Here is a 27,001-nt window from a genome sequence, read left to right on the forward strand (position 1 = left end):
CTGGTGCACAAATGCAAGAATTTCTCTAGATCAGTGCTTCCAAACTTTTTTCTTTTCATGGGACACAGAAAATACTAGTATTTGTATTGCATCCTTGGGTAGGAAGGCAGAACTTTTTAAGACCAGTGGTTCATCACAGGGATGCTCTGCCCAGGAGGACATACATATCAATGGAGTTGATGGAATGTGGGGTATGAAAAGTTCAAATATATGAACTAATGAAAAATTGTTTTTGTAAAAGTATTTGCTTAAGTTTACACTCCCACTAGCAGTGTGTTGGAGCTTCTCTTGGCCCCCATTCTCTAGACAATCTGGTGTTGTCAGACTTCTGAAATCTTGCCAATTTATGATCTGTAAAATATTATCTAATTGTAGTTTTGCTTTACATTTCTTTTTACTTATGAGTTTGAACATCAATTCCTTTAGGTTCTGTTCTGTGAACTCTCTGATCTTGTGCCGTTTTTTTCCAAATATGTTTTCTAACTGATTTAAAGGCAGTTTTTGTTTTTCTTTATTCTACTTTAATATTTGGAATACTAATTGTATACTCTTTTGCAAGTATTTCCTACACGTTGTGATGTTTCTGTTCATTTTATGTGTCTTTTGGCAACCATAAAATCTTAATTTTAATATAGTTAAATTTATAAATCTTTCCTTATATCAATTTATTTATAAATTAGCTATACTGATTAGGTATTTTTATTTCTTGTTTAAGTAAAACTTTTCTACCTGAAGATATTATATTATTTTATAATTTCTATGAGGTTTTACTTCTCCATTTTCATAATCTCTTATCTTTAAGTTCTTTTTCTTTTCTTCTCAAACTTATTAGACCTCCAGTAGAATGTTGCATATAAACAGTGAGCATATTGTTAGAGATCCTAGTATTTTTTGTTTTGGTTGTTTGCTTTATTGATTGAATCCCAGAAAGCTGTCAGCACTGTACTAACCTGAATGTGGATTTTTCCCTCTTGGCAGATGATTGCGATGAACCTCTGGTGTCGGCCTTGTCTCAGGCATCATTCAGCAGTTCATCCGAGCTCTCCAGCAGCCACGGTCCTGGATTTGCAAGGCTAAATCGAAGAGATGGTAAGTCTGCGTTTTTCTCTCTGATTGGTTCATGATGAATCTCAATTTTCCCTTCTTTTAAGGAAATCATTATAGGTGACATATTGTAAAAGGAAGTAAATTTCTACATAAGCAAATGGTAGAAACTCTTGGGATGTACATGACATGTAGAACTGGTCCGGAATGGCAAAGGATGCATCCTATTTGAAAGTCCTGTATCATCACTTCAGCACCCAAGGAATTGAATTCCTTCCACCTGGCAAGTTTTATATGTATCTTATAAAATAACCTTTTTTTCAACAATATCCAATAATTATGAATACAGTAACCATGAAAATTTAATTGGCCCTCTATTTCAAGATAAATAAGGAAGTTTGCAACAAGAAGTAATTTTAAAAGATGCTAGTTATTTAAAAATAATAAGTCCTCAGTTTATTTAATTGTCAATGTGGATGACATGATTTTCTTTCTTGTTGAGGACAGGAACTTAATAAGTTTCATGCTCCAGTAGGAATACTCAGTTCATACTGTTGACTATCTCTTAGGTAGGTTGTGTTTGATTGCTTGAATATGTTTAAAGGAAAGCACAGATAAATCAATGGCAGCTTGCTGTAGAAATAAGAGAATTTAAAAACTCTATGCCTCTGTGCACTTAGAGACAGAACATCATTGTGGTCCCTTTTCATAATATGCTAAGGCAAAACCCATCTGTGCATAGCATATATGCTATGGAAAGAGTCTTGGCAATACTAACACGGAAAACATTTTTAACAACTATGAAGAAATAGACATTGACATCGTGTGTTGTTAAAACTGTGATTCACTCATTTATTATCCCCTTCTCGTGTGCCGTATGTTAGCCACTTCTTCTAATTTTACTCCTTTATGTTATCCTTGGTGCTGCTGTTTAATGTTTGAGCTCTTTGAACATTGAACATAACAAATACATTAGGTGTGTGTGTGTGTGTATCTGTGTTTTGCCATCAAGTACATGTTATAAATATGTAACACTTCAGTGTGATTTTAAATTTGTTTATCTTAAAATTTTATCTCGTATTATTTGAGACAGTCACTTTTGTGTGTTTCCTTTTCTTTATTGAGGTATAATTGACATAACTTGTGTGTTTTTCTAAGTGTAAGAGTATCAATGGAGAGTAGTAACTGAGATCCTTGTATCAAATGGGGAATTTGGGGGGCCTTGAATATATTTGCATAGATAATGCTTGTCTGTTACTTTTATTTGCCTTGTAGTAAGAATTATTGGTCACACTGGACTGTCTTTCACTATTTTCAATTCTGAATTTCCCTTATTGACCACAGGCAAGTGAGCTCTCCTAGCCCCACTGAGGGCCAGTCCAGATCCATGGGATTCATGGTCCTTGCAGTGGGAATGCTGTTATCACAACACTGGTCTTAGAATGAGGTCCCCATCTTGTACACTTTTTTAAAGTAAAGCAGAATGTAACATTTATCATCACTCCATTTGAGTAATAAAAGCTGTCATAGGATTTGGCCCATGGAAAGAGATACAAAACTTAATTTAACTACTTATCTTTATTTCATTTATTGAGGTTCAATAAATCACAAAAAATATATATGTTATTAATGAGATCAAATCGTGTTTTTCATTGATTTATATACTCATCCAGAGTCCATCAGTGGGACTCATTTTCATTCTTAATTTGTTTGTACGGTTCCTGGTGAAACACAGTATCAAACTTCATGAATCTCATTTGCATGTTAATGAAATGGAGAAACAAAACAGGATCATTTTAATTATCTTTTGCTGCTTGTCAACCTACTTGATTACATTTTTCTTTTTTATTTAGTTTTTCTTTTTTTTTCCTATTATTTACATGAAGTGTTCACAAAGAAATGTCAGATTTTGAGTGATGTTTTAAAGGCTATATATTATTTCTGGTATTGCAACATTCTTTGTGGTATTTATATCAAGCTGTGGAAGGATGTTCAGCCAAGTCAGCAGGTCATGTATAAATAAACTAAATCAGCAAATAAGGGTCTTGGTATCCCAGAAACACAGATAAGGTGACCTCTTGCCTGCGGAATCTGGACAGCTTAGAGCCAAAGGTTGATAGGCAAGAAATGAGGAATCAAGTTCAACAAACGCTGTGAAAATGACTAGATCCCTGTAATGGGGGAAAGAGATCACGAAGAGGCTGCAATTAAGCATAATGATTCCATTTCTACCAGAAGGGAGGAAGAAAAATTAAGAGTTTTTTTTGAGGTATGTTAATTTAATTTTGTCACTTGAGGGCCATTGTGGGGTGAATTTTGTCTTCCAAAGGATACGTTCAACTCCTACCTCTGATACCTACGAATGTGACCTTATTTGGACATACGGTCTTTGCAGATGTGGTCAAGTTAAGATAAAGTCATATCATATCACCAATATTAGGGTGGGCTCCAAATAGGGCGTTATCTGGAGAATGAGATTTGGAGATACACAGAGACAGAAAAGACAGAGAGAAGGCCAGGTGAAGACAGAAGCAGAAATGGGAAGGATGTAGCTACAGACCAAGAAATGTCAAGTATTGCCAGCACCAGCAGAAGCAAGGAAGAGGGAAGGAAGGATACTTCTCAAAAGCCTACAGAGAGAGCACAGACCTTCTGACACCTTGATTTTGGCCTTCTGGCCTCCAGAACTGTGAGAGAATAAATTCTGTTCTTTCAAGCTGCCCAATTAGTGATGCTTTGTTAAGTAGCCCTGGGAAGCTAGTACAAGTGCCATTGAGTAAATAGCTTCTTTTTCATACTTCCTTTGTACCAGGAAGATCCATCTCGATATGAACCTGAAAGATTACAGAGCTCAGAGAACTAGAATCCAAACTTAACTGTAAACAACACAAACAAACAAAAACCAATGACTGTTAAAACTTGCTGTATAATAGAATTAAATCTCTGTGTCTTTATTCCCATTGTTGCAGTTTTAGTGTAGTTTGAATTATAATGGGCAACTTAAATTTCTACCATTGTCAATATGGAGTTCAAACAGGTTCTTGTGTACCTTTGATAGTTCAAGTGTGTTCTTAGGAGAGAATATAAAGAAACCATATGTGTCGAACGGTCCCTCAGGTTGCAATATAATCCAAATGGAAGTTTTTATTTTCATGTACTTGGGAAACCTTGGAAATGAATTATTGCAAACTGATGTACTTGTGCAAACAGGTCAAATAATAAAGCAGTATATAAAATTAATACACACAGCAAAAATAAAATATTTATATGGATGTGTAAACATACATATGTACATGTGTTTAATTATATAGCAGATTACTTCCCTAACTGAAAAATATTGTGAGTTTTCTCTCATCTATTCTGTAAGATCGAAATATTTTCTGTTGTTAAAAATCTGAATCTTAGTCTCTACTTTCCTATTGTCTGTTTTATTTAAGCACAGCTATGTCCTTCTACTCTAAGTGCTTGTAAAGTGGTGCTTTCCCCATGTCTGTAAGATTTGCTCTTAAAATCAAGCATCTATCTGTAGAGAAATTAGTATATTTGGTTAATTGACAGAACTCTCATTCTTGGATGTAGTTCTAATGAGAATTATTATAACATTCTATGCAGAATTATTTGGTGATTGTCACTGCCCTAAATCATTGTCCTTGTTTGCACACAACTATTGTGCTTGAATTAAAATCCCAAAGATAAATCCCCAAGGTATGCATGATACATGTCAGTGCTTAAGAGGACACGTGAGGTGAATGTTTCCTACTGTTAAACATGTTGCATAAAATCTTCTATAATTATTACATTTAAAAATGATACCATTAATATATTTAATAACCAATACTTTCTTTATGAGGAAAAGAGTAAGAGATAAATTTTGTACAGGACTGAAAAAAACTCAAGCCTAAGGAAAGGGGAGCCTCGTTGGCACAGTGAATGTGGGTCTGAAATGTGTCTGAGAGGTCCCCAGGACCACAGATGGGGTGGTGGGCTTCATCGACTGGGGTGTGTACAGAATTTACTGCGTTGAGAATGGCCTGTTCTTGTAGAGTTTGTCAGAGAACCAGAGATGGCAACCATTTATTTGCTTCTGTATCCTCATCACACTCAGGATCTGATGTGCCCGACTAAGCCCTTGGCACCTGAATAATTACTTGCAAGGGTCCAGCACCTCCATGCTGATTCAGGCTGTAAGTACATGACTTCTTATTAGCTCTGCCTGATTTTTCTGTCTTGTGCCCTAATTTATCTCTGGGATTAGATGTACAGTTCTTAACATGGAGATGAGAACACTTAAACCCGACAAAAACCCTGAATAGTCAGATCCCAGAGAGTCGCCCCTACAGTCACAGGACACGAGCTTCCCTGACACTCTGGAACCTCAGCTAAGCTACTCTGCTTCTCTCTTTCGTTCTCCCTCTAGTGGGTCATATAATTTTAGGTGAAGAGCAGACACTTCAGTATTAGACATATCTGGGATCAAGTCACCACTCCTGGGTTTAAATCACTTCTACCTCTTACTCATTTTAGAATGGGAAAAATATGTAACCTCTGTGCTTTAATTCCCGAATTTTCTCTAGGAAGAGTAGGATAGTACTGAACTGGTATTGGCTTTATTGGAAATGACCACAGCGCTGTGATGTGGCCACAAGAATTACAAAAGCACAGCCCCAAGAGAAGGTCAAACAGTTTCAGAGTGCGTCCTGCCAATTAACCCCATTTTAGCAAACCCCACAAGACCAGCTCTGTATGTTAATTTACACAGAGGTAATCTCAGGGCATTCAGGTTTCCACATGACTCTGACAGAAAGGGTTAATTTATTCCTGATTAATTATAAAGCAAAGCAGGGTCAAAAAATTGTATTTTATTTGTTCATTATCAACTTGAAGTAAAGATAAAACATTCTCCTATATCCTTAGTCAAACTCTGTGAACTAGGGTGATCTGATGGTTTTATTTAAAATATTTTTACTGTTTTAGCAATTGGAAATTGGTTGATGAAGTTAAAAAAATTTTACTACCATTTTGGTAAAAGTTTGGGAAATGAAGGTCCGGATCAATTTTATGATCAGTGGGGTGTCATTTGTGTTTATAGACTATATTTTGTGTGCTGGCCTTGAGAAGGTGAAATAAAAATGAGTGAAGATTTACATCTGATTTCTCGATCTGCCCATGTCCTCTATTCATTAAAGCACAGGAGAGGTTGCTGTCGCTTCTGCGATTAATATAGAATCACTTCTATTCTTCTAGCAATTCATTGGATTTCACGCCAGCGGTGATTGTCCGTCTGATCGTTCAGTTCTCTCTTTGGTTGTTGCTCTCCCTTCTGGGCCCCTTCCTCAAGGACGTCTTCCACCCTCTTTTAATCTCTCTCACCAGTGTCTTGGTACTGCCTCTGTCTTACCCTTATCATCCTTGTCTGCCCCGAAGCAGATTTTCTTCTGCTCTAAATCAATCTGATAATGTAATCCAAGTGGATGTGCCAAGTAGCCAATCCTAAGTAATTTATGGTGATAAAAAGTGCTGGTTTTGGAATCATGAAAACTAGATTATGATACTAAATTGTAGATGGCCTTGGGGAAATGACATTTCTTCTCTTTTTTTCCTTTCCTGTAAAAGGGTGGGGTTGAATTAGAGGATCTCTGACTATGACAATGCACTCTTTTTATTTGCGATATTCCACAGGCAATGTCTTTTCTAACTCTAATAATGGAAAATTTCAAAGCATGTGAGTGAGTGAGATTGATGGCCCTTCCATAAGAAGGTAAGGGGAGTACCTTGAGGCAGATTGTCCTTCTAAGTCCTCTCAAACTCAAAGACACAGGAAGCTCTTGGCTTAGGAAATGTCTTCATATGTTATAAAATCTGGGAATTCAAGTTGTAAATATGATCCTACTGAAATTGATACAATTGCTCAAATTTGGTCAATTAAAATACACTCAGAAAATTAAAAATCATCAATATATCACTTACTTTTTTGTATGTATCTAATATTTTTCACAGTACTGTGTAGGAAAATTTCACTTGTAGGTACAGTGAAAATAAGCAGTGAATTAAGTAATCACATAGTGTCTTTTTAAAAAATTTATTTATTTATTTTGAGGAAGATTAGCCCTGAGCTAACATCTGCTGCCAATCCTCCTCTTTTTGCTGAGGAAGACTGGCCCTGAGCTAACATCCATGCCCATCTTCCTCTACTTTATACGTGGGATGCCTACCACAGCATGGCTTTTGCCAAGTGGTGCCATGTCTGCACCCAGGATCCGAACTGGTGAACCCTGGGCTGCCAAGAAGCGGAACATGCGAATTTAACCGCTGCGCCACTGGGCTGGCCCCTAATCACATAGTGTCTTAGGTTGGATTCTCCCAGAAGCACACCTTGGGCTGAAGATTGAGTGGTTTGTTAGGGGATAGCTCCCAGGAGAAGACAGTGAGAGAGTGGAGAAAGCAGGACGAGGAAGGGGAAGAAGCCAATTTCAGGGGAAGTCCCACATATGGCCTGATACACTCTGGATGATAAAATTTTACCTGAGACTTTGGCCTACCTCTTGGTCAAGGAACTGAGGCTAGCAAGGGGGCTGGCTGTATAATCAATTTAGAAAAGTCAGTGTCTTAGCAGCTTGGGCTACTGGAACAAAATGCCATAGACTGGATGGCTTAAACAATAGACATTTATTTCTCACAGCTCTGGAGCCTGGGAAGTCCAAGATCAAGATGTTGGCAGATTCAGTTCCTGGTGAAAGCCCACTTCCTGGCTTGTAGACAGCCACTTCCTGGCTGTGTTTTGATATGGCCTTTCCTTGGTGTGTGCATGTCGACAGAGAGAAGGAGAGATCTTTCTGTCTTCCTCTTCTTATAAGGGCACTAATTCCATCATGAGGGCCCCACTCTCAAGACCTAATCTAAATCTAATTAAGTCCAAAAGGTGTCAGATACATCACACTGGAGGTTAGGCTCCAACATATGAATTTTGGGAAGACACATTCAGCCCATAGCAGTTAGCTGCATTTTTATAAACTAGTAAACTAACTAGAAAGTGTCAACTACTTGAAAATATTGGAGAGAAACCAAAATAACCAGGGCTTCAGGGGCAAAGCTCCTAGAGAGAGAGGAAATGCCATATAGTGAGCCTGACATTTTCTGCACCAAATAACAGAGCTTCAAAATATATAAAGAAAAATGGACAGAAATAATAGGAAAAATAGACAGTACAAATTGAAACACAAAACATAGTGAGGGTTTTTTAATATAGCTCTCCCTGTAGCTTATTGAAGAAATAGCCAAAAAAAAAAAAAGTCAGTGGAAATACAGAAGATTTTAACAGCAAAGTTAGCAAATTTGACAAAATATGTAAATATGTAATTTTAATTTATATTTTAATGTATTTTAATGTATAGCACATATGAAACTCTGCCTCCAACAGCTGCAGAATACACATTCTTATCATGTGTACCTAGAATATTTACTTAAATTTATTCTGGGCCATAAAAAGTGTTTCAACAAGTCTCAAAGGCTTTAAATCATACAGAGTAAGTGCCCTGGGTACAGCTGAATTAAGCCAGAAATCAATAATTAGAAAATACTTAAAAACCCAGAAAGGTGTGGAATTTAATTAATACACTTCTCAAAAAGAAGTCTCAATGGAAATTAGAGAACATTTTAACTCAACGATGGTGAAATAGTATAGGTCAAAATTGTGAGCTGTAGCTTAGATCAGACTGATGGCTTTAATTGAATGTGTTACAAAAGAAGGGAGGCTAGATATTAGTGATCCATCCATTGCCTGCTTTTCCAATTTCTCAAGAAATTAGAAAAAGAATAGTACATTAAACCAAAAATAAGGAAAAAGAGAGGAAAAAAATTGCATTGCTTAATGAAATAGAAAACGTGCAATACAATCAATAAGAGAAAAATATAATAAGAGGATATTTTAACAAACTTCCTGCTAATTGTGAAAATTTAAATGAATTGAAAAAAGCATTAGAAAGACACAACCTAAAAAAAAAATGGTAAGAAATGAGAGAAAATTTAAGTATTCTTCTGTCTATTAAAGATAGTAAATCCATAATTCACACATTTCAAGAGAGAAAACTCCAGGCTAAAATGCCTTCAGATGTGAATTCTTCCAAACACTTTTAAGGAAGATATAACTCTAATCGTATACAATTTCTTCCAGAGGACAGAAAAAAAGTTAAAATACTCCCCAATTCATTCTGTGAGTCCGGCATAACCTTGATACCAAACTCTGTCAAGGACAAACAAGAAAGGAAAATTAAAAGCCACTCTCTCTCATGAATATAAATGCAAAATACTCTAAACAACATATTAGCATACATGAGTGAAGGGACTTAGGTTTGGCCTCTGAATGAGAATGCATGCTTTCGGCTGGAATGTACATGTGCCCCGAAAGCATGGTAGGTTGAATACTCAACAAAGCGGTGAAAGCAGGGGTCTAGAGCTTTCTTGTCTGATATGATGCATAAGGATCCTGAGTATCTTCCCTAGGAGAGGATGGAGTGAAAGTGTGAGGATAGCTAGCAATAGAAAACCATCTTTTTTGTATTCACCCATATTAGAGCCTATTATAATTAAAGATGTGGTGTTATGTATTGGACACCTCTTGGGTGACAGTTACATGCTCTCAGCCCACCTCTTTCTCCAGCCGATGTGGTAAGGACCAAATCCAGCTTCCTTCAAGGACAACAGAACCTCATCTTGGGCTGTGCCATGTACCTGTGTCTTCCTGCCCCCTGGCTCCCCTCATGCTGAGGGATGATCTCCCCTGGGGAATCCACTGGGCATCAGAAATTCTAATGGTGGGGTATGGCAACTATTGCCTACCTGTGAGACTGACCTTGACCAATAGAGGATGAGAACTCATGGATAAAACCTTCTGCCTTTTGTCCTCAGGGTGGAAAGTTCTGAGATGCATCTTATAAGGCTGCTTGGAAGTGTTAAGCTCCTCATTTTGTTCGTACCTTGTTTTCCTGAGTCTGTTTAGTTGTCTGTCTGTGTTCTCTTGTATCTAATTGTGCTTCTTTAGATGATTAGTTTGAACTCGTTGTCAGGCAGTTTGTAGATCTTCATTTCTTGGGGGTTGGTTACTGGAAGTTCACTAAGTGTCCTTTCGGGGTGTCATGTTTGCCTGATTTTGCATCATCTGTGTCATCTTGCGTTGTTGTCTGTGCATTTGAAGGAGCATCATTGGGCAGGTCTCTAGGCAGGCAGGATTGGTCCCAGAGGTGTCTGAAAGGGGCTGGAACTGATTCAGAGGGCTGGTTCAGGGTCTGCAGCTGGGACCAAGGTCTGCAGGCCTGCCTCTAGGGGCAGAGATGAGTGTGCCTCCTGCCAGGTCCCTGGGGGGGCTGACTTTCTCCAGACTGAGACAGAGCAGGGCTGGAGATGGGTCACAAGGCTGTTTCAGGATCCATAGTCACACCAAGGTCACCACGCCTGCTTTCAGGGGCATGGAGGAGCATGTCTTCTGCCAGATTCCTGAGTGAGCAGGACTCCTCTGGACCTTAGCTGAGAGGGGCTGGAGTCAAGTCGCAGGGCCACTTCAGGGTCCCCAGTCAGATCAAGGTAGATGGGCTTCCCTCTGGAGGGAAGGGTCAGTGTGTCTCCCTCCATGTCCCCTGGTAGACAGGATTGCTCCTGGACCACAGCTCAGAGGGTCTGGAGCTGGGTGACAGGACTGCTTCAGGATCCACAGTCAGATGGAGGTCTGAGGGCCTACCTCGAGGGGCAGGAACTGGTGTCTCCTGGCAGGCTCCTGGACGCGCAGGACTGGGGGCTCCCTGATTGCAATGGAAGGGGCTGGAGCCAGGTTACGGGGCCACTTCAAGATCTACGGTCGGACTGAGGTCAGCTGGCCTGCCATGGGAACATGGCTGGGTGTGTCTCCTGCCCGGTCCCTGAATGGGCAGAGCTGCTCGCAGACAGCAGCTGGGATGGTCTGGAGCCCAGTTACAGGGCTGTTTCAGGATCTTCTTTGGGACAGAAATCTGTGGGTCTACCTCCAGAGGCACAGTCAGGAGCGTCTCCTGGTGGGTCCCTTGGAGGGCAGGACTGCTCCTGGCCTGTGGTGGGTCCCGGAACTCCCTCAAAGGTACCTTTGTCCATGGATGGCTGCCAGATTATTGTTGCTGAGGGGGATATGAGTGGGAGACTTCTATTCTGCCATCTTGCTGACATCACTTCATATATTATATGTCTATCTAACTGTCTATCTGTAGTTTAATATCTGTTCCCATAAATTATCTCATTTGATTTTTAACTGTAACCCTTCGAAGGCTTCTCTGTGGATATAACTCCATGAAAAAAGATAGAAAAAATTGCATGATTTTATAAGGGCTTCTCTGTGTTTTGTCTCAAATAGGAATTTATGTCAAAGATTTTTCTCCCTCAGTGGGAATTGTCAGGGTCTTAAAGGTCTAATAATTTAAGTAGAAAGCCAGCCTAAAATCATATGTAAGTGATTTGAGGATTATTTGTTATTCTTCTCTTATCTTTTTCTTTAATTTCTTTAAAAAAATTGACGTATAATAAATATTAACCGTAGAAAATAAAAGGGACACATATAAAATTGACTATATAATTGGCCGTATAAAATATAAGTGACTTAATAGACTATATAAAAGCATCTGACTGTATAAAAATGAAAAACAAGGTCAGAGACTCTGTGCCAAAATGAGAATGTTTATGTGGGTTTTTCTAAAGCTTCATCCTCGACCTTGGCGTTGCTCATGCCCTCCCTGCATGAGCTGGTCCACTGCCAGGCCACAGGAGGGGGCCTGTGCAGACATCTCCCACATTTGCGATGGAGGAGGAACATGGCTAACAGTCTCCTTTCTTGTATTTTCAACTGCCTGCTGGAATTTTCCAGCTGCCTGCTAGATGGCTTGTCTTCACAAAAGAGCTCAACATATCTTCAGTTAAATATATTACCTTCAAACCAGCTTCTCCTTGTCATTATTTTTCTTTTCTGGATCCTGGTGGTTATCTTAATCACCATGGCTTAAACGTTGTAGAATTACCTTTTATTTCTCCCTTGCTCCCTCCTCTTGGAGATGACAAATTCTGTATATTCATGGCTTGTAGTCTCTCTCTCTCTTACACTCCTTTTCTCGTTCCATTGCTACCCGCCTAATGCAGTTCTTTGGTTTTTAAACAAAATTATTTTAATAGATCCATCACTGGTCATGCAATTTTGAGGTTTTCCTCAATAAGAATAAGTTTTAAAGCACAATTGTGGCCTTATTTTTTCAATCCCACCTCCATTGCATGTATGGGTGTTTCTGAATGTGCCTTCTGAAGTCCAGCTCATAATCTACAGAGGTTGAACAGATAATTTGGTAATTTTAAGGAGAGAGGGATAAAAAAATAACAAACTTTTCACTAATTGAACTGTAAGATAATTTGTGAATTTTCTGCCATTCACTAACAGAGTACAGTTTCTCTTAACTAACCCATTTTTACTTAATTTGTGTGCTATTACTTACACTTATTAGGCTTAGGTCTTTTGCTGTTAGTAGTACATGGCATTAATTCTGTGATCAGTAAAAATACATAGGGGCCGGCCCAGTGGCGCAGCAATTAAGTTCACATGTTCCGCTTCGGCGGCCCGGGCTTTGCCAGTTCGGATCCCGGGTGCGGACGTGGCACCACTTGGGAAGCCATGTTGTGGTAGGTGTCCCACATATAAAGTAGAGGAAGATGGGCGTGGACGTTGCTCAGGGCCAGTCTTCCTCAGCAAAAAGAGGAGGATTGGCAGCAGGTGTTAACTCAGGGCTAATCTTCCTCAAAAAAAGAGAACATAAAGATTCTTGCATCATTGATGCATAAAAGCATAAAAGAAATAAATATGTAGGAAATAGAAATTCAGAACAATGTCATAACATAAAGAGCAACCATGATTTTTGTATGAAGAATAAAACATATGAGCCGGGATATATGAATCTTTGAATGTAGTGATTTCATACAAGTATCTAAATAAGAAAAGTGCTGGATACATAAAGGAAAGATATTGGACCTACTAGACAAGGACTTTAAATCAACTCCCTCAAATATGCACAAAGAGCTAAAGGAAGCCAGATGAATGATGTCTCAACAAATAGAGAATATCAATAGTTACAAATTATAAAAAGAAGGAACTAAACCAGTGATTTCTAATGTGAATGTTATGATTTTTTTCTGTAACAGAAAAGAATGGAACTACTTTTGCATCGAAGTTGCACTCCTAATGGCAAAACCCCATCTCATCTCATTATTAAGCTGTTTGCAAAATTCCTCTCTCAAAGGACACTGTCAACAACTATATTTTTTTAGTGACTCTGGATGTGGAGGGGTAAATATTATGAGAAAATGCTAGTACACCTGTGTTTTCTTCAGGGAAAGAACTATTTTGGTTTCTGAGTTTTGATCTTGCTCTTGCCTATATAAGAGGAAAGCACTCACCAGCCTTTCAGCCTGTTAGCCTGGTGGGCCATGCTGGACGAGAAAACATTTTCCTTGTATTCTGAAGCATGTGGTGTGCCATGTTGTAGACTGGAAAATGCCGAGGGTCTGGAATGAGGTACACTGAATAGACGCTGGAAGCTTTATCCACAGAGGACAGTTGGCAGTCAGTCACGTGTCTCAATATTGCAGCCTTTCTGGACTGAGGTTGCTGGGAAGTGCGAGGTGAGGAGTGCTTTTCACTATGTTCTGCAAGGAAGTGGGCAGTAGATTCTGCTTTTCTGCATTAAAGTGTGCTGATTGATGTTGGGAAGGGGGGCACATTCATTCCTGTAATCGAGATGAAGTAGAGACATTTTTAATGACAATTATAATTCCCTTAGAGGTTGTTTCGATGTGTGGGATGATGTGGGGAGTGGAAATGGATGTGCTCTCCCTGCTTGTCCTTCATATCCCCACCCAGCTCAGATAGGCACACGTCACCCAATGCTTAGGGGAAAGGGGGTCATGCACAGCTTGGGAATAAAGTTCAGTGGGTGCCTTTTAGGTCCAAAATATAAGGGACTTGAAAGGGGAAATGAACAGGCTGAAGGAATCTGTGTTCCCCATACCCCACTGAGAGGAAGGGAGAAGGAGAGGTTGGAAAGCACGGAAGAGGGTTAGACAGAAGCAAGCAAGTGTGAAGAATCATTTTCCCTGAAGTCCTGTCCTCAAAGTCCATAGCAGGGAACTTTAGAAAACCCTTCATTGACCCTCAATCTCTGAATGTGAAGATATGCCTAGAGTGGGTGCTTGGAGAGGAGACCGCCCACCCCAAGAGAAGTCATTGCATCATCCTGTTGCTTCAATGCAGACGTGGTGGTGTGGCAAAGACCCCACAGCAGCCCCCAATGGCATCTGAGGAAAGCCAAGAGCTACCGTGGGCACCAAGAATGAGTGCAGAGTTAGGGAATGAAGCTGTGGGTGTGGGCAGTGTCACACCTGGATAGGAGGAAGAAGATCAGAATATTGTGGTCAGGACTAGCCTGCAACGCAACACCACAGAGCAGAACAGAAGCTGCTTGACTGTCGGGATCCTTCACTGCTCACGCAGAAGACCAAGAAGTAAGCAGTCCCTGTCTCCACTGTCCCCCAGGTTGGCAGGAAGGGAGACAGATCCCTATGAGCATTTTGAAGCTGAAGGTGACAGAAATAAAATCCTGAAGTGACTGAGTAATCCATGAACTGGACTGAGTTCCTCTGGAATTATTAGATTGATTTTCTACATTAGACAGAATATGAGCTCAAGAGAGAAAATTAGATCGAGTTAGAAAAAACATGCATTTTTCATACCTGAGGCTGTAACTGAGAAATTCATAACTGCAGTATGATTCCAACTGCTTTGCTCAAGTAGCTTATCTGAGGTTTGGTCAATAACCTGCTGGCTTGTGAGAGCCCGCTGTGAACAGCTCTTCCCAACTCAGTGTTATCAAGTTGGGAGCTTGAAATCTGCCGTGGACGGAGCGTTTACACCACAGGAATTGACAAACGCTGTAAAGCAGGACTTTTCCCCCCAGAGAACAAGTTATTAAACACTTGCCAGCATACCACTTACCTGGATTTATCTTTCATGAGCCAAGATGTAATGTTGGGGGAAAAGATATTAAAATTTCTTTTAAAAGTTGAACTGTGATGTACAAGACGTGAACCAAAAGAGTTTGACATATTCCTAGTGCTTGATTTTCTGTTGCTTAAAAAAATACATCTATCCATATGTTATTTTGTATACTCCCAAAGCACATCTCCTGTTTTTCTCTGTGACATATAAATGTGAGTTAAGATTTTTTATTTAGTAAATATCAACAGTGAGAAGTTAAACCAACTTGCTGTGGGAACTGCCCATACAGATCAAGCTATCCGTCATGAAGCTGGATATGGCTTGGTAAAAGACAGCAAATACTACCTTCTTGTAAAACAATATGGATAATCTTGCATATTATTAGCGGTCTAAAATATTGCTCATTCTGTACATTTAAAATTGTGGACAGTCTCTCTTTTTTTATTAATTTATCTAAAGTTGGGGATCCACGTGTGTACCAAACACAAAACATACACTAAGTGGTTCTCAGATGCTGGAAACTTGACAGTTGTTTTTTTTAGCTTTGAATGAAAGACCTTCTACAGTCTGGCTGCACTCTCCTTTCTTGCCTTAATGACCACAGAGGCCAGTGCCTCTCCACGCCCCCTCACTCCTTTCAGTCCAATTACTGCCATCCTGAAAACTGTGCCTTGCATTTGTCTGCCCTCATGTCACTCCTCTGCTTGGAAAGCTCCAACCCTTTGTTTTGACCTTTCAGAGTCCCACCCTAGAACCTAAATGAAATGTTTCTGTTTCCCTAGTCACTTAGCCCGTAGTGCTGTCCATATTCTAAACTTCTTTAGTGTATATTCTGTTTCAGTTCCTCATATAATATGCATCACCTGCTCTTGTGTCATCTTATTTTTTCATAAAAGATAAACTCCCTGGGGCTGGCCCCGTGGCCGAGTGGTTGAGTTCGCGCGCTCCGCTGCAGGCAGCCCAGTGTTTCATTGGTTCGAATCCTGGGCGCGGACATGGCACTGCTCATCAGACCACGCCGAGGCGGTGTCCCACATGCCACAACTAGAAGGACCCACAACAAAGAATATACAACTATGTACCAGGGGGCTTTGGGGAGAAAAAGGGAAAAAATAAAATCTTAAAAAAAAAAAAAAAAAAAAGATAAACTCCCTGCAGGTGGAAATCACATTCTAACATAGACTATTTCTATTTATAGCTGGCAGATCCAGAGTCAGTTCTAGATTTCTTTTGATTATGTGTGTACCGATGGTTCTGTCAATCACATTTTGGGTCAGGTTTTTAGAATGTAAGTTGTGGGTATTAGTGATGATGGTTTAGACGTATATTGATAATTCCTTGTATATAGTGCTTTTCTGTTGGGAAAGTTTGTGTGTGACTTAGTGCTGAAAACCATAACCAGTCTCCGTGATTTGGGAGGTAAATTCTATATTGTTTGTTAGGAGGGATGGCATTTGGTGATTTTAAAGAGGGTGATATTTCATAGCCTTTTAGTTTCTTGCTTCCACAATTTTTATTAAGAATTAGAAATGTCCTAAATTTCACAGCTCCTTGATTCAATCATTCCTGCCTTCTTTCTATTTTGAAAAGGTGTGAGGAGAGTTTCTTAATAATGTTTAGATTGTTCAAAAACATAAAATCTAACCACTTTGTAATCTACACACAAAGCACAATAATTTAAATTTTAAGATAGCGAAGTATGTTGAGATACTTCATTAAATCAATATTCAGCAAATATTCATCATTCATTGGAATTCAAGATGTATTTCAGACACTCCAAAAAAATTGATGGAAATTAATCAGAACTATTTCTTTTAAAAGAAATGGCAAAAAGAGAGTTGAAGATCCTTTGAAATGTCGACTGCACTCATTAAAAAAGCCTGTCATTTTACGTTGTTACTAGAAAGCAAACCTGTTACAGCCCTTTGACCTTCTGAAGTCATCTCAGAATCTAATTTATTTCTATTGCTCTGAGTCTGGCCATATTAGAACACTAAACAGTTCGCTAATGCCAAGCCTCACTTTTATGTCTGACCACCTCACAGAAGTTTTTACAAGGTTGGATTCAAATATGACAATGGTATTCTAATATGGAATTTGATTCTTGGTTATTAATTCAGCAAACATAAACTCCATTCTTCCACATTACAAAGTTCTTCTATGTAACAAGCTAGGTTATGGGAGAGATGCTATTTGAGCTGCAGCTGAGAGACAGAGGACAGTAGGACCTGGCTAAATAAGAGGCATAGGAATACATAGAATTCAAATGAAATTGCAGAGAATGAGAATTCCTAGAAAAATGCACTGTTTTCTGAGACTCCTATGCCAAATCGAAGTTGCATTAAATGCCATGCCAAAAAGGATGTCCTTTGTTACAAGGAGAAAAATTATTCAACCTGGTTTTACCAAAACCACTCTGGGAACAATAGCAAAAATAGATTGGTTATTAAGAGGCACCTATTGAAGATTTCTAGGAAGGGTAGGCCGTCAGGCAGGAACACAGTTTCCTGACTTCCTCTCCAAAGCCTGTAAAGGTTGCCAAATCGCATTGGCCTTGCTGCCTTCATTCTCGTCACCCTAGAAGAGCTGCCTCTTTGTTCTCAAGTGAATCACTCCAAGTATTCTCAATCTTTTGTGCTTCCTCAGGATTTCTGTTCCTTTAATTTTACGTATTTTAAATGTCCCTTCCACTAATGACTCTTTGCTCTCAGCACAACCATGCAGGAAGTTTTCTAGGCTATCATTCTTGACTTTCCAAGCTTATCCTTGCCCTCCCAACATCTAATATCTAAGGGGCTATCCACATGTCACCAGGTCCTGCCAATTCTCTGTCACTAAGATCACTTACATGCTTTCATGTCTTTTCATTCTTTCATTTACTCATTTCAAAATTGTATCCCTGGCAACTAAAAATAAACACAGAAAATAAGTTTAAAAAAAAATTTTTTTTTAACTGAGTGGTGGAAATAATAAAGGTTCAAACTAAGGTAGGGATTCTGAAAAGACAAAAGCTGCAATGAAAATCACTTTGGAGGCAACATTAACTAGATTTGGCAATTTCTCTACATTTGGAAAGTTCTATTTCTATTATTGAAAGACAGTAATTAGAAATGCTTTTAAGATTTTAGTCTGAGTGACTTGAAGATTAGAATGATGTGGCCATCTGGTTTTGACAGGAGGCAAGGCATCCGTTTTTGGAAAGTTGTTTGAGATATCTATAGGGCATCCATGAATAGATATATTGGAAGCATTCAGGATTTGGGATACAGATTTCAAAGGAAAGTCAGAGCTAAAAATAAATATTCAGGCTTCATCATCCAAAAACAAAAGTTAGTCATTGCAGCCATACGCATGCGAAACGTAGTCCACTGAGAATATAAAGTCAAAGGAGAGGAGAGTTGTGTTAGCTTTTAAACAAAAGTAGAGAAAGGCCTCTAGGAAGGATGCCGAGAAGGGCTGGCCAGAGAAGTTGAGAGAAAAAAACAAGAAGTCGCAGTGTCCCTTGGAGCTAAAGAAGTAGGGGCTTGCTCAAAGTGACAGAATTTTGGCCATGGAGCATTTCCTGATGGTTTTATTCTCAGCTCGTTTATTGACCTAGACAGATATTCTAACGATACAGGATGTCAGCACAGAAAGAGCAAAAAACTATTCTTTTTTTGGAAGCATCATCCCTCAAGAATCATGTAACTCATGAATTCGTTATTGAAATTCTACTTGTAGATCATCTGAGACCTCCCTTTAAATGTAATGTCCCTACCATCATATTGTCCCTCTCATTTTTCTATAACGGAGAATAAAATGTTAGGAAGTTTGTATCCAGGCTTGCATATAATTTTGCAAAAATGATAGACTTTAAAAATTTTTATGAAGGTTGCATAGCACAACACAATATTCTTCTACTCAGTTATACATCTGTTGAAGGAAAAATTGGTGCCTTTAAATAAAAGTGTAAAGTTCTTGACATTTGCATTTGACTGTTAAGCTAGGCTGACTCTGGAAATGCTACATTCATATTTCCTAAAATTATAAATTGCTAATTTCTTGAACCACTTTATTGAGGTATGATGGATATTCAAAAAGCTGTGCAGATATAAGGTTTGCAATTCAATGAGTTTGGAGATAAGTACACATCCATGAAACCATCACCATAATCAAGGCCAAAAACTCATTCATCACCTCTGAAAGTTTCTTTTGGCTCCATTTATTTATTTACTTATATTAAAATTAAAAAAATATATTTTTCTTTTGCGGTTATTTTTAAAACTAAAATGCAAAATTTTGAGCTCTGAAGGGACATTCTAAACAGCAACGACAAATCGACCTTTCTTTTAATTTTCAGAAAAGGAATATAATAAAAGCAATAACAAGTGCGACATAATCATCCACGCTGGTAATTGATTTTCCTTTTTGCTTATCAGAAGTATTTGCTTTTTACAATTGTTATAGCTGTCATGAACGTGCATTGAGCTGCTTCCGCTAGGATAGTGTTTTTCACTTGCCACATTCTCCTCGGTGGTAAAAGAGTGTGCGGGAAATGTAGAGGTGTGGATGAGAGTCACAGTATTGCCAGAAGCAATTTGAAATTGGCTGGGCAGAAGCATGACCTATTTTTTTGTCCGTCTTTTCTGATCCAGAAAATGTTTGCATTAACTCTCACTCCCAGCTGGAAGCACTACTTTATTATGACTCAGTGGATCAATATCCACTGGGAACCGTGAACGATGGTAGGTGGCCTGACAATCCTATGAAAGGCCTCATTGGTTTGAGTGGAAATGAGGTTGCTTTGTGAGACTTTCTTTTTATCAAAAGGACAGTTTAGAACTTTCCACTATGCATTACAAATAAAAATAAGATGGAGATAAACAGAGCGAAATGATGTGTTTTTTTCCTCTTCTGCCCACACTTCCCCACCTTTCACATCCTGACAGACTCAATCATGCTGCCTCCAAATAAGATGATTTTTATCTTGGTGAAGCCAGGGAAATATTTGCCTGCTCTTTCTAATACAGAATAATTAATGGTGTTTAATTTTAGAAGGCATTTATTTCTCAGTTAAGGAGATACAATAGCAAAATTACAAGTTTATAACCATAGGTTAAAATCAGATTAATAAATAAAAGTTTCTAGATTGGAAAAGTCACCCACCAATGGTTTGTTACATTTGCAACTATTTGTACTCTTTATTATTTTAGCACAATATCATATCCCCAAATCAAATATGTTGAAACTTTGTTTTATATGATGAGATAAAGAAATCACTTAAAACACATGCAATAATTGAGGATAATTTTTAAAAATCTAAATATATGTCAACCTATGGCAACATTAACGGTAATGTATCACAATTTTAACATAAGTCTCTTCAGAGCATGTTCTTTTCTCTATGTTTTCCGTAAAATTATAACCCTTGTGTGCTCCTCTGTTTGTACATAGACCAGGAGCCAGATGGAGCTGGCTGGGGTGCCTGGATGTTAGATGAAGTAATTCATTTGTGTAGCAGAATGGTCTGCAATCGAAAGCATTTCTAGAATTGAATGTTTGCACAGGAGAATATTGTACCTCCTGCTGGCTTCAGACACTAAATTCTGTTTGTATTCCACTCCACCTGCTATTGTAGAACATTATATCTGTTAAAGCCAGTAGATTATATGTGTGTATATATGTGTGTGTGTGTGTGTGTATATATATATACGTATATATATATACGTATATATATATATAACCTTTTTGCTTATTTTTGTCTCGTTTGTACCAAAAATCATTGTGATGCCCAAAGAATGTGGAGTGATTCTGCTCTAAAGTGCCAACATGACTGTATCAATGCTACACATATGGCAGAATATTTTTTGAATCAGATAGATGTACTGATTCTGGTTGACCACTTACATGCACGTGCAGATAGCATCATTTTTGACAACCCACATACAGTTTTATAAAATCATAAGTTATATAAAATGCATAATCAGCAGCTTTTGGGACATTAGGCATGCAAACAAAATACTCGTAAAGATACTATGGTACATTAATTTTTCAAATCTGAAATATTGGTTGCTCTGATTTCTCAGGCCACTTTGAAAGCTCTTAAGTCTGCAGGTTGTGTTAGTAGTTGAGGAATAACTTGGAAATACCACGTATTTTTCAGTATTGTCAAAACTTTATCAGCTGTGGGTATTGTCTTAAGGTGGGGGAGGTCCTATTTGTCTTCCAGCCCCGAGACTCTTTCCCGTATGTGCCCGCATATCAGATCGCCTCAAGCCCCCTAGCCTCTGCTGGGTAAAGAATCATCCTTTGGTTGTGTCAGTTTCTTCTGGGTAAATGCTCAGATCTTCTGATTTTCCTACTCTTTCCTCTGCTCTTTGCCAAAATGGTGATTGGCGTATGAAGAAGTCAGAGGATGCATGGCACAGTTGGATGGGGGGCTCCCCTGTGTATGATGGTTGTTGTGTTGGTACCCAGCACAAGATCATTGGTTAGAGCCTTATGTCCCAGGTCAGTGATATCTGCAGAGTGTGGTTGGGTTGGTCCCAACCCTAGATGTTTGTTGGCATGCATTGCCAGTTTTAGTGGCTGATCTCTTCCTTTGACCATTCTCTTGGCAAAGGCCATTACTCTTTATTGGCTGGGCACCATGGTGCTTCTTGTTGCTACTCAGATTCCCTGAAGTTGGCTGTGATCTTCTTTTCATTAATAGATGGAGCAGATGCGTAGTCTAATCTCTGGGTACTGTCACTACCATGAAGAATCCCTCTAAGTTAGCTTCCAGTCAACCTCATTCACTTCAGAGCATTGCTCTTTATCTCCTCCTAGACTCTGATGGTGGAATGGTTTCTGGGGAATATGATTCATTAGGCAGAAAAATGAAAAACACATTGTTCTATTAAAAAAAATCCCACAATTATCTCCTGTAAAAGAAAACTCACACTGGATTGAGTTAAACAGACCAGAAAGACTATTCAATACCATAGCAATGGGGCTTAAGACTGTTGCAGTAAGGGAGAGAGATCAAACTCAACTCTATTGAAACAAAAGGTGGGAGAGTTTTTAAGCCCCAGGCTGAGCTAGTGGAAAAGTACCAGAGAATGTTAAGGGGGGCGCTTGGTCAATGTGATTAGGCCATTTGCATTTGCTAATTGATGCTGTGGAAGTTAGACTCCTACCCTCCCACAGAGACTGGGAGATTGGGGCTCTGTCTTCCTTGATGATTACATTTCAAAGGGATGACTCTTAGGTCCTTGAGAAAGACATTGATGGGTTGTAAAACTGGAAGCAGGCTTGATGAAGATTTATGTCTCAAGGGGCCGAGAAATAATTTACAACTGCAAGTTTCCTAAATTAAATGCTCTAAGAGAAGGAAAGTCAGGGGCCTATAGTCAGGAAGAAACCTGTCTAAAGTTTAGTCAAGCTCTGGGGAACATTAAGGTCATCTTGGCCAGGAGCCTCACTAATAATTTTTCCCTTTGCCTGCAAAATCAAAATTTCCACAGTGAAATAACAGTTAAAAAGGAATAAATCATGGAATTAAATAAAGTATGTGTGTTCAAGACTGAATTCAACAAATATCTAAGCCTGGAGGTAAACATATCTCATAAATTGGGAACATGATACTATATTAATATGTATTTATGTAATATGTAATTAGCATTAGCAGTTTTACAAATTGGAAAAATATTAAATGATTTAATCAATCAAATGCTTGAGAATGGCTTTGCACCTTTTACCGTTTTGATATACTGTGCTCTAGTAATGCTGCCTTTTGCAATCATTATGTGGAAATAATGTCTGTTGGGTACAAGGGAGTGACTTCAGTTTGTTGACCCAGAAGGAGTGATATGAGGACATTTGGCTCATGACAGCTTATCATCTCCGTCTGGCTGGGAAAGATAAAAAAAAAAAAAGAAGGTACAGAAGCAAAAAATGATTTTTAAACCTCTGAGATGTTGTCAGTGTGCTCCTTCTGATGCATGATGTCATTTACTGGAATGACCTGCCTCACCATAATAGATCTAAATTGAAACTTTTAGAAAGTGTTGTCACGGGCTTGGAAAGCAAAACATGGGCAAGTCCTGGTTATCATCTGAATTTCTAGACATCATGTGCTAAAAGTCCTTTTTCCAAAACTACTGATTTGAATGAAATAAAACTTGCTGGCACAGAATTTGGTGTTTTTTAACTTTATTCTAGCTTCCAGAGGAAATTTGGCTGTCATGAAATTTGCAAACCAAATATACAAATCAAGATGCCTGAACAGAGAAAGGGTATAAATATTTACTTTTCAATCCACTGAATTATTAAAGATTTCAGAAGTGTTTGATCTGGCAATGCAAGAAGTAGGACTGAAAGTCCGTCTGCCAATTTGCCGTGAGGGAAAATTGATCCACAGCAAAGAACTGAAACCTCAGAGAACTGAGTGAGGTATTATTAATTTAGAACCTTTCTGGGGAAATGAAGTGAAAAGCATCTCTTTTTTATTGTATCAAAAATCTCAAAACAAAGCAATAAATACATCTAGGAAATGTAGTTTACAAGTGATTAAACTGTGTAACTCTGAGGCAGTTGGTAGTCAAGTGTGTGCGTGTGCATGTGTGCACGTGCGTCTCAGCCTAGTGCTTGAGCTTTCTCTTTGGGAACCTCATTGAAAAGACCATGCTGTAGAGAAAGGTGTCCTTTTACTTTATTAGTTGTTTTTTTCGTTAGCTTCTATTTTAGCCTCTGTTTTATTAGCTTTTATTTATTTTGTCTCCAGTTCCAGCTTTGCCACTAGTTTGGTATATGAATTTACACAGTCTGTTATACTCATGTGGCTACAGGTTTATTTCATTCCTTTATGTGGTAAATATTAAGCACCTACTGTGTGTCAAGCAGTGTGCTAGACATTTAGGATCTATCAGTGAACAAAACAAGCAAGGATTCCTGGCCTCACTGAGCTTACCGTCCAATAGAGCAAGATGAAAGATAAACAATACATGTAATAAATGAGAAAATCATATGCTGTGTATAAAGATGTCAATTTCTGTCAAAAAAATGAAAAAGTGGCTTAGGATAAGACAAATGGGAGCAGGATTGCTGGGTGGAAGGAATTTCAATAGGGAAGGTCAGGAGATGCAAGCCTTTATAAGAGGGGTCAGATTTGAGCAAAGACTTGAAGGTGGCGAAGATGTTAGTCCAGTGTATCTCAGAGAAGAACATTCTAGGCAGAAAGGATAACAGAGCTTGGGCGGGGAGATGGGAGAATGACTGGTGTTTGTTCAAATTGCCTCAAAGAGGCCATTGTTGATGGAGAGGAATGGGCTGGGAAGAAGAGGACAGGGGATCAGACATGAGGTGGGAGTGGTATAAGGACGCAGATCATACAAGACTCTGTAGGCCATATAGAAATGACTTTGTCTTTTACTCTGTGTAAAACTGAGAGTTATTGCAGTGTTTTGAGCACACGAGTGATATTTTCAACCTGTCGTGTAGAGAGTAGAGTCTCAGTGAGCAAAGGTAGAAGCGGGGAGACTTGATAGGTAGCTACTGCAAGAATGGAGGCTAGAGTGATGTTGCCTGAACCCACGGAGTACCAGTGAAGATGGAGAAATAGTCTGATTCTGGAAAGGGGAGAGCACCAACAGCATTTTCTGTTGGTTTGGTAGTACAGTGAGGGAGAAAGAGAGGAGTCAAGCATCACTCCATTTTTTTCTTTTTGTCCCAAGAAGCTGGAAGGATGGAATTGTCCTAAACTAGGTTGAGGAAGGGTGTGAGTAGAGCAGGATCTGGGGGAAGAACGGGAGTTTGGTTTGGGACATGCTAAAGCTTTCTAGTAGGGAGCTGAATATACGGGTCTGGAGTTAGGGGAGACGTGTGGGGCAGAGCTATAAATTAGGGAATTATTGGCACATAGATAATACTGTAATCCATGAGTCCTTCGCCCCGCCTCTTCTCTATCTACATTCACTCCTCGGTGTGATGCAGGGTGAAGGACTGAGCCCTGGAGCATCTCAACCTTCAGAGATGATACAAGATAAAAGGAAGAACCAGCAGTGGAGACTGAGAACGAGCAACCAATAAGCTAGGAAGAAAATTAAGAGCACGAGCTTTTGTGGAAGCTAAGTGGACCAAGTATGTCCAGCCACTGGGAGTCATCAAAGGTGTCAGATGTCACTGATAGGCCAAGTAACTGGAAGACTGTCTGATTTAGTAACATGGAGTTCTTTGGTGATCTTGACAAGAGCGGTTTCCATTGAGTGGTGCGGAGTGAAAATCTAATTGGAGTTGGCCCAAGAGAGAATGAGATAAGAAAAATTGGAAAGAGTGAGTCCGGATGTCTTATTTGAAGAATGTTAATATAAAAAGCAGAAAAAAGGGGCCAGCCTAGTGCACAGCGGTTAAGCTTGCACATTTTGCTTCGGCGGCCCCGGCTTCACCAGTTCAGATCCAGGGTGTAGACCTACGCACCACTTGGCAAGCCATGCTGTGGCAGGTATCCCACATATAAAGTAGAGGAAGATGGGCACGGGAGTTAGCTCAGGGCCAGTCTTCCTCAGCAAAAAGAGGAGGATTGGCAGCAGTTAGCTCAGGGCTAATCTTCCTCAAAAAAAAAAAAAAGATAAAAAGCAGAAAAAAAAAATAGAGTGGAGTCAAGAGCAGCGTTTTTTCTTTTAAAATAGAAGAAACAACAGCATGCTTGTACATTGATGGGAACGATTCACTGAAGAGAAAAAATAATGTGGCAGGAGAGAGAGGAGAATTGCTGAAGCAGTGGCTCTGCGTAGGTTCAGCACGCGCAGAAGGGGCTGACTAGTGGCTCCTGTAACGGGAAAGCACAGGGAAGCACTTGAGCACAGCTGGACCCACGGATGCTGACCACACCATCAGAGCTTGGTCTCGTTTCATCTCTCAACTCTGCTTCCCTCTGTGTTGATTTCACTCCGGCAGGCTTTCCACAACAATAGCTCCCACAGCTTGATGCCTGAAACCCCTCTTTTCAGCATCCACAGCAGAAAAGAGTCTTTTCTCCAATAGTCCCAACAAAGTCTTGATATTGCCCCACTAGCTTGGCTCAGGTGACCTGTCCATTCGTGTAACAATCACTGTGACCAGGGGAGGCAAAGCCAAGATTCAAGAGTGTACGTGAGAAAAGACCAGCAACGCACACTGCGTCAATAGTCATGTTTTCTTCTGGCGAAAAGACCTACACTGGTAAAAATACAAAGCTTTAAAGATTCCAAATCGTGGCCCTAGAACACTGCAGACCATTTAAGGGAGCCAAACAAATATCGGTGCTGTGTTCTTTTTGTTTCCTTACATTGATGTAATTTAATGTCAAGATCAAAATGATCCAGGCAAACTGAGATTCTTGGGGAAATCTAGATGAAATCACATGTGAAAAAAGGTAATTATCTTAGAGAGAAACTTTTCTATGACAATTTTAATTAAGTCAATTATTTTCTAGAAGTGTAGATGCCCTAATGGTGGGTGAGACTGTCGCTCAACTATGCTCACTTGTGTCTTGTGTCCTTGAACATCTGTGTCCTTCTACGCTTTAAATCTTGAGAAAGAAATATGACTCCTCCTTTCTGTGTAGTTCCAATCTTTACAAAGTCGACCAACTCTATAACTCATCACCTTCACTGATGACCACCGGGAATGGCAATCATGCCATTTTTAATATTAGTTGGAGATAGAAGTGATTCTTTTCTATATTTTAAGGCTTCAGTCAAGAGTATTTTTTCTTCAATTTTTCTTTTCACTTCCCTGAAATTTTAAGATGTGCCTCCATGACTAGAACTAAATGTTGGTGATATCTAGCAAGCAGGAGACGTAGCTCTTAAACATAATTCAGTGAGCCAGTTATTTTTATTTAAATAATGCCGAATAAATTATTTGGATATTTTCTTGAGATAAGATATACCACTACAGGGCATTGATAGT

The 27,001-nt window shown here is 39.2% G+C and overlaps 1 protein-coding gene across 1 annotated transcript in view; it reads left to right on the plus strand.

Annotated features, from left to right (window-relative positions):
* The first annotated feature begins 1,003 nt into the window (after window positions 1-1,003).
* CNTNAP4 (contactin associated protein family member 4) overlaps window positions 1,004-27,001 on the plus strand; it is a 195,497-nt gene continuing 169,499 nt past the window's right edge. The window contains exon 1 of the mRNA XM_046682909.1: window positions 1,004-1,089. The gene's annotated coding sequence lies outside the window, so the exon portion shown is untranslated. The remainder of the gene's footprint in view (window positions 1,090-27,001) is intronic.

The sequence above is a fragment of the Equus quagga genome, chromosome 13 (assembly GCF_021613505.1).
Source record: "Equus quagga isolate Etosha38 chromosome 13, UCLA_HA_Equagga_1.0, whole genome shotgun sequence".
Lineage (NCBI taxonomy): Eukaryota > Metazoa > Chordata > Mammalia > Perissodactyla > Equidae > Equus > Equus quagga.